Below are 7,652 nucleotides of genomic sequence, written 5' to 3' on the forward strand. Positions count from 1 at the left end.
TGTGGCTGGGACCAGGGCACAGTCCTGTGAGTTTTTGTTGGAATCTGAAAAGGCCATGTTGGTGTGAGCAATGGGAGTGGAGGAAGGAACCAACCGCTATGTGGCTGTGTCTTTATTGGAAGTATAGAGAGCTTTGCTAAGATCTTTTTTTTGGGGGGGGGGGGATTGATTGTCTCCAGTTCTACAAAAATATTGCTTGATCTCCAGATCAATCTCACCATTTTCTCAGAACTAATATGAAGGTCCTGAGTGATTTGTCTTTTGTCTACATTTTCAGTATAAACCTTACCACCATTGACCCTAAGGGACAGCTGACCCATATCTACTCTTTTGAAGCTGATGGTGCTGAGGTGAGCATTTGCATCCCAAACAGCTGGTTCTATGGTTTCTTGAAAAGTTTCTCTAAAAACAGATAAATAAATGTGTTTTAGCATCTTATGTAGTCATTCTACTCTTTTGGTGTCTGGAAAATGAAGCCAGGTGGGTAGATTGTATGCACGCATCCCCGTGCTCAGCTTGCTGCTTGTGCTCTGACGATGTCGGCACACAGCACAGGTGGCTGACCTTGGCCATGGCGCCAGTAGCCCCAAGCAAAAAGCCCAAGCAGCAGCAACAGCATCCAAGTAAAACTCAGCCCCAAGTAGCCAAGGGCGTGCACCAGCAGCAGCAACATGAAGTAGTGACCACTGCTGTATCCACCTCCACGTACTGACAGTCAAACAGGACCAGGAGCTGTGAAGACACATCAGAGCAGCCAGCTGTAGCCTTACTCTGCAGAAAAGCACCAACTCCCACCGCTCAGATCAAGCACGGGAGTCCCAGCAGGCCCCACAGAAGCAGCTTCGAGGTCTATGGGGTCAGGGCCGCAGACTTAACTGGACTCCCTAGAAAGACAGAAGCACCCGAAGAAGCAGTCAGCTCAGATGATGGGCTCACAGTCCATGGAGGTCTAAGAGGGGCCCAGAGCCTTAATTGTTAGCCTAGTTATACACAAGACTAGGTGAGCCTGTTACCTCTGAGCCATCACCTTGGAGTGTCACTTAACACCCGAGGCTTCTACAGGACCCAAGACCTCACTCAGTCAAACAGCAATCTTACAACAGTCACAGCTCACACACCTCAGACCCGGCTAGCACCGTCTCCTGGCTAATCATCTCCCCTGCCACCATGCAGCTTACTTCTCCCTGCTGAGTGAACATGGCAGGCACTCCCACAGTAACAGGTCACACTACCCTCCTCGTCAATACCTTTCTGAGAGGGACAGCTGTCGATCAACAGTTAACAGGGGTGGGAAATTGTATTGGGCTTTTATGTTTAGCGAATCGTGGGGAACTTCTGTGAGTCATTCGGCCACAGCTGGATGCCCACACGTGCCTCCAAATGAGCCATGAGGGATGGTGTTTGGGAGCGATGGGAGCCGAGCCTTGGTTCCACCTCCTGGGGGGTCAGTCCTCATATGGAGATGCCGGGCGAACTGAAACAGATAAAAACGTGCCTTCCCAACCAAATGGAAAGATATTTAATACAAAAGAAGGAAAGGATGGGCTGCCAGCACTTCTCCACCGAATGGACCTAGAGGCCTTTTCACTGAAAATACACCATCTTGAGGGCACGGTGCAGTACCACTAATGAAGAGAGGAAGACGAATAAAATCTGTTCCAAGCAAAACACAGAAATTATAGCTACAATGAAAAGAAGTCTCTGAAAATCTGTTAGAAGCCTGGGTGCCAGATGTTGCTAGGCTCTAACATCTTCTTGGGAGAGGGAGTGAAAAGGCATGATGTCAACAAACACAGCTGCCAGGAGTCAGGTAGAAGGCCTAAGGAAGACTCATTTATTTAACAATTGGGAAAAACAAACCCTCCCAGCACCAGGTTTTTCTGATTTTTTTGACAGTTGGCATCTCATGCTCATCCCTCATTTGCGAAGCACAGTCAAGCCCTCTGACAGCCCCTATTGCTAGCGCTCAGGAGACACTGCTTGGTCACTCCTTATTGGCTAGGCATGGTCAGGACCTCTGACTGTGCTGGGCAGACTCCAGGTTGACTCATTTTGGCCTGCTAGGCCTCAACTTCCTACAATATATGTTATACACTTTTACTCATCCCTTTGTGTTTCTATAAGATGTTCACTCCACCTAAAAAGAGAAAAGAAAGCATTCCTTCATCCCAACCCCTGTTGCTCAATCCTCATTAATCAGCATAATTGTGATAGATAGCTGTAGGAAATTCCACTGTTTTTTGGTGAATGAAAGATATTTTCTTTCATTGTTCTCTATGTGATCATCTGTAAAATTATGAGTTTTTTCTGTCATGTATAAGTCAGTAAATGATAAAAGATTGCCTGTTTTGATCTATACACCTAATACATTCCTTTTTTCATCCTGGTTAAAGGTCCATCTTTTCTATGACTGAATTCATTTTTTTTTAGTTTGTTTAGTCCTTTCATCTTATTAATATTAATTATCCCATGCCTTTCCGTTAGCAGTATACAACATCCAGTATCACACAGCAGAATCATCACTGTGCCCATCTCTGTTGATGATAGAGAGGTTTTGGATGAGTTTCTTTTTTTAAATTATTATCATTGGCCGGGCGGTGGTGGCGCATGCCTTTAATCCCAGCACTCGGGAGGCAGAGGCAGGTGGATCTCTGTGAGTTCGAGGAGGCCAGCCTTGTCTACAAGAGCTAGTGCCAGGACAGGCTCCAAAGCTACAGAGAAACCCTGTCTTGAAAAAACAAAAAAAAAAAAAAAAAAAAAAAAAAAGAACCAAAAAAAACTAAATTATTATCATTATTCATCACAAGTTCAGTTTCTTCTCCCTCCTCTTCTCCCAACCCCTTTCACCATTGCATCTCTGCTGAGCCTGTCTAGTTCTCTTCCATTTCAATTCAGAAAAGGGCAGGGCTCCCATAAATATCAACCAGACTTGGCACGCCAAGCTGTAAGAGAAAGGTCATGTGGCTAGGTTGATATCCACAATTCCTTCCCTGGAAACTTGCCTGATTACAGAAGATGGCCATTTTAGGTTGTAAGTCCCTTTTTGCTAAGAGTTCTAGCTAGGGTCACCCTTGTAGATTCCAGGGAGTTTAGATTGGACTAGGTTTCTATCCCACCATAAAAAGCCCACCTTTTCAGTCATGCTTTCAGTATCCTCTCTACATTCCCCCCCAACCTGATTCCCCATGTTCCCTTCCCCTCCTATTCCTAGTACACCCAATGAAATCTTTTCTCTTTCCCCTTCCCAAGCATCCGCTCCCAACCCTCATAGTTATTTAGCTTCTCTGGGTTTGTGGTTTGCAGCATGGTTATCCTTTAGGTTAAAGCAAATACCTACTTTATGGGCATGCCATATTACATATCATATACATTATTCATGAATAACTTTCAAGAGAGTACAAAGAAATAATCACTATTCTTCAATTAGTCTATTATAATACTAATTGCATGCCACAATCATAAGCAGACATGACTCTTGAATCCAATGAAAAAGTAAAACAGAATTACTTATTGTAACGGGAAATAGCAATATTTGCAATTAATTTATAATACAATTTTAATTTGTGAAATTATAAGCCAGTAAATAATTCAATAGGAAGTTGTGAGAATAGCAGTTTAGATTGATTTATGAAATATTTTCCTCTATAAAAATAAAACCTAGATCATTTGCAGCCCTAAATATCTAATAATATGGTAAATAATATTTTGTAACAGTATAAATTAGAATTAAGAAGCAATAAAAAGTTAATTTCTCTGCTTTCTTTAAGTATATTTAGAATTTGCTACATCTTAGTGAACTCGCAATACTTTTTAACGGATTTAAAAGGGTTTTGTGATTAATCCCAGCACTTGGGAGGCAGAGGCAGGAGGATCTCTGTGAGTTCTAGGCCAGCCTGGTCTACAGAAACTAGGTCAAGGACAGGCTCCAAAGCTACAGAGAAACCCTGTCTCAAAAAAAAAAAAAAAAAAAGAAAGAAAAAAAAAACTTTTTTTATTGGAACACAATATTTACATTTTGTCATAAATTAATCTGCAAATTGCAAGACTTTATGGTCAATGAGCTAAATGATAGACAATTTAAAAGATAATAAAATCATATTACATATATTGCCATACATTATCATATCACTAGTTGGTCCATCTCTATAAGCAGAACTTATCAATATTTTATAATCATAAAACTTATTACTTTCCACCAGTAACCTAAAGGAATGAATGATTATATGTGACAGAAATATTTTAGTGATGTTCATCACAGAATTTTATATGTTGATAAATGATTTGCTGTAATTTATTTGACACCTAACCTATATTATTTATATAAATTGTGATATGCAAGTTTTATGTGTTACTACATACTTGTCATTCATACCAGTATAAATATTTTTATTATGGATGTATTAAAAATAAAATTATAAACACTGACTTCATAGAACATAGAGCCTGATTGTTATCACTATTCTAGATTTTTTTCAACTGATGTAACTTTTGTTATTTCCTAAAATTTTTAGAGTAGTGTTTCATAAGTCAATGAACTGAATGTCAGTAAGTGGTATTTACGTATCAAGTTCCTAAGTTTCCCTCGTCATATCCCACACTGTTAGTTGACATTTTTAAGAATTTTTAGAATTAAGTATTTTCAGTGAAAAAATACTGAAAATACTCTGGACTGACTGCTGGGGAATCTGCATAAGACTAAACTAGGTCCTTGGATGTAACACTTGTGTGGCTTGACCTGTTTGTGAGGCCCCAGGCAGTGAAACCATGACTTCTCCCTGGTACATGATCTGGCTTTTTTGAGCCAATTCCCTATGGTGAGATACTTTGCTCCAACTTGATGCATAATGGTGGAGCTTGGTCCTGCCTCAACTTGGTATGCCAGACTTTGTCAACTCCCTAAAGCAGGTCTTATCCCGTCTGAGGAGTGGATGGAGGTGGGATGGGGGAAATGGGAAGTGGGAGAAAGGGACTGAAAAGGAACTGAGATTAGTATTTATAATGAAAAAATTTAAATAAAAAAACTATTTTCTAATTCTTCATGAATACATGTCAGTTGTCTTGGTCAGTAGTCCATTGCTGGGAAAAGACACCATGACTGTGGCGTCTCTTATAAAATAAAGCAATTAATTGGGGCTTGCTTAGGGTTTCAGAGGTTTACCAAAAAAGAAAGACTCTGGGTTTGGAATGGGCTTTTAGAATCACAAAGTTTATTTCCAGTGATATACTTCCTCCAAGAAGGTCACAGCTCCTAATCCTTTCAAAGATCACCACTACATGGTGACCAAATGTGCCAATATATGAGCCTGTGGAAGACATTCTTACTCACATCACCACAATGGTTTTTGTCTACAGTGTTTGACTATGCACATGTGAAGTGAAAACCCACAATTTTTAATAACCAATTTATTAAGGGGTCTATTGAAAAGACAAACACACAGATATACAACAAATGAAACACCATGGCTGATCCAGCTGCCTTCGTCCATCTGCTCTGCCCAGGGATAAAGAGCAAGAACCATGACACCTCTCTGCTGCTTGTTCTCTGACCATGCAAAGAGACAGTGAGTGAGAGAGCAAGGGAACCCTCCTATCAGCTTTTAAGCAGTCACATTTGATGTGGAAATGATTTCTTACTAATAAAGAAACTGCCTTGGCCCATTTTATTGGATAGAAAATTAGGTAGGCGGAGTAGACAGAGGAGAATGCTGGGAAAAAGAAGCTGTGTGAGGAGTCGCCATGGTTCTCCCGTTCCAGACAGACGCAGGTTAAGATCCTCCCTGGTAAGCCAGCTCGTGGGCTACACAGAATATTAGAAATGGGTTAGAACAATATGTAAGAGCTAGCCATAAGGAACTGGAACTATCCGGGCCAGGCAGTGTTTGAAAGAATACAGTTTCCGTGTAATTATTTCTGGGTATAAGCTAGCCATGCGGGCGGCCGGGTGCCGGGGACGCAGCCCTGCCGCTCCTATTTCAACAGATGGCGCCCAGACGTGATGGGCTAAATCCACTTAAAAACCTGAGAAGGCTTAAAAATAAGGGAGAGAGAGTTTAACACAGATTTTTGCTGTTTTGTTGGTGGCGTGCTGTAGAGAGATTCCTGATTCAGCTACAACAGCAGAAAAATAAGCTACATCATTTTAAAGCGCGGCTTCCTGGGGGCTGTGCTGCCAGCATGAACTCTGGCTTTAAAGCATTTCAAGGCTTTTATGGGACTGGATGTTTGTGTTCCGCTTGGGATCGGAGGAGAGTGCTCTGAGACCGTGCAGATGGCTCAGAGCTCCCCGCCTGCACCTGGGCAGAAGGCAGAATCAGGCTTAGGCAGGCGGAAGAGCATGGCGGATTCCTGCCGCTATACAGAGACGCATTTTCAGACTGCGCAGTGCTCTGCATGTCAGATTTGGCTGTAACTTGGATGAAAAGAGTTTCTGTGCTGCACACTCAGTCTCAGAGTTAAACTGCTGAGTGCGGCTCCAATGTGGACTTGCTGTGTGCCTGAAACTGTGAATGGTTCAGGGGCACCAAATGACTCTGAGGCAGGAGCGGCTGCTCCATGCTGAACTGTGCTGATCTCAGGCAGGAACTACCGTAATTACCTTAAAACCGTGCAGTTAAGGTTTAGACTGGGCAGGACACAGGCAGTACCGTATTACCTGTAAATGGTGCAACTTAAGTTTTTAAGAAATGCTTAACATTTTAAGAAATGCTCCTGTATAGTAAAGAAATTACAGATTCACAATAAAACAGATTCAGACACTGTTGGATAAATGTACGTAGGCTTGGGAAAGAGAAGAAAAAGAATATAAAGAATAAAGTTAATGTCTTAAAAAGAAAAAGGGTAAAGTCTTTAAAGAGACAGAGTACAGAAGTACAGAGAGTTATAGATTAAAAGAAATAAAGAAATATAAGCCACGTAAAAATGGAAAATTCACAGAGAGTCTGGATTATGTACATTGTGTTTTCTTTAAAATTTTTGACTGTGAAGGAGCTAAGTACAGAGAGACATTTCATTACATGGGCTGCCAATCTAAACCAAAATGGATATAAGGGTATTATGATTTCAGAATTTGGGTCTAAGGATATGATGCTTTGGAGAGGGTCTTCTTTTGTTTTTGCAGAGGATGAGACCCTGTGGATTGCATCTATTCCGATTTGGTATGATAGACCACGCCCTCCTGAAAGGTTGCTGTGAATACCCTCAAAAAATTGCTTCGCTCAATTGCCAACTGAGATGAAACTAGCATACAGGTTATATCATGAACAACCTAATTAACGACGCCCCTATTCAGCAGGAAGCAGTTTGTAGAGAAAAAACTACGCCCATGTTCCCAAATATTGTTTATAAATGTTCTTTTACATTTAAAGGGGGATATGATATAGATATGAATAATTTGCATTGGTATGGATTTTATGGTCAATTTTGTTATATGTATATGTATTTTTGATCTTGATTAAGGTATTGTGATTGTGTAGTTCATTTAAAAATGTAATGTATAATTAGGAAATATAGGTTGTTAATGGATAATCATCGCTAATACTTAAGCTTGTAGTCATGTTAGTTAGATTTTCTAGATATATAGAGAGATATTTTAGTTAGATAGGCATTCTTCATATCTTTCAAAGGCTGCAGAATATGGCATTTAAGATATTTTA

This window comes from Alexandromys fortis, unplaced genomic scaffold (assembly GCF_014885135.2).
Source record: "Alexandromys fortis isolate MF-2015 unplaced genomic scaffold, M_Fortis_MF-2015_v1.1 scaffold_43, whole genome shotgun sequence".
NCBI lineage: Eukaryota > Metazoa > Chordata > Mammalia > Rodentia > Cricetidae > Alexandromys > Alexandromys fortis.